We start from the raw sequence: 1,457 nt of genomic DNA on the forward strand, positions 1-1,457 counted from the left end.
AAAAGAGAGAATAATCTCGAGAGAATTTTATTTGAACATCGCGCATTTAAATAAACTGACATTTACATTAGCTTTCAAAGTTTTAACCATTATCTGTAGACGAATAGCCTCGTGGTTTTCCAAGAACGCTAGTCCAGGAAGCAGACGAATTGAATTTTGAATTCTTTTTATATTTCGGGAAAAGAAATAGTCTTAATAAAAATTTTAGAGAAAATTCGCAGAACGGAAAATACCTGTTTCCAACTTTTGAGATTTCTCTCTCTTACCACTGCGTTGCGTCGCTCTTGCCTTCGCCTCTTTTTTTCGCGCGGCTAATCCGAGGACCAGAAGTGCGTTCGACCTCTCAGGCCTCAATTCGAGTTTTCAAACTTAAAGAGAAGTGTCCCTCGTACCGTGCCATTGGCACCTGCCCGTGAGGCTAACGATTTATGACAATAATCCTTTGTTAAGGATTTATAATGGATTTAACAACTGAATAACATCTCGGAGGTGTCTTTTGCTAAACGTTAACTTTTTATATTAAAAGGGTGAAAAAACCAAATACTCGAGAACACATTGCCTCTCATTTTTTGCATCGTAGCAATTTTATTTTAAATAGTACTCTGTAATATTTTCAGATGTATAGACCCGAGGTTCTCCTTGCATTCTAGACTAGGTAGTAATATTACAGTAGGGAAGGAAGTAAGTTTCAAAGGATAAGTCGCACAGACGAATAGCTTCGGGGTTCTCTTCGAAACCTAGTCTAGGAAATGTGATTATCTGACCAAACTGAAACTTAAAAGGTTAGAAGAGATATTCACAGAAGAATAGTCCTGGGGTTCTCCTTGTGAACTAGTCGAGGGAGTGAATCTCTTGCGCGAATTAAAATCCAGTGTGACTTCTGGAAATTCGAATCAGAAAGAGATGTGTGTTCAGATAAGATAAATTATCAAAGAATTATTTAATTAATAATTAAATGTTTTGCCTATTTCAGTATCACCCATGCGTGATCCTATTCACAGTTTAACAGTGACAATAAAGAAATTATATAATCACTTGATTTTATAAATTGAGAGATTCAGATTGACGAATATAAAGAAAATTGGCTCTAGAGAGCATATTTTATTGAGCGTACTTCGCATTATTTGCCAGAGTTTAGATAGATTATAGAAAGCTAAATGTAAAAGATTATATTAGGGTTTTATTGAATAAACGCCTTTTTATAAAAACCGAATCTTATACGTCTTCTTACATGAATTCCCTTTTTATTCCAGTTTTTTAACTTAATTTAAGGATAACTCTAATTAATTACAGGTGTAATTAATTGCTACGTACTGCGAATTGAACGTTCAAGTTGTCGCGGGTTACAATATATATAGAACACTTGCGGGAAAAATGCAGAAGGCGGTTGTCCTTGGGTTGCTCCGTGTTCTTAGGGTCCACGAGGCTTTTGCTGGATCGTCGTATTGATTCCTTTA

Source organism: Belonocnema kinseyi, chromosome 4 (assembly GCF_010883055.1).
Source record: "Belonocnema kinseyi isolate 2016_QV_RU_SX_M_011 chromosome 4, B_treatae_v1, whole genome shotgun sequence".
NCBI lineage: Eukaryota > Metazoa > Arthropoda > Insecta > Hymenoptera > Cynipidae > Belonocnema > Belonocnema kinseyi.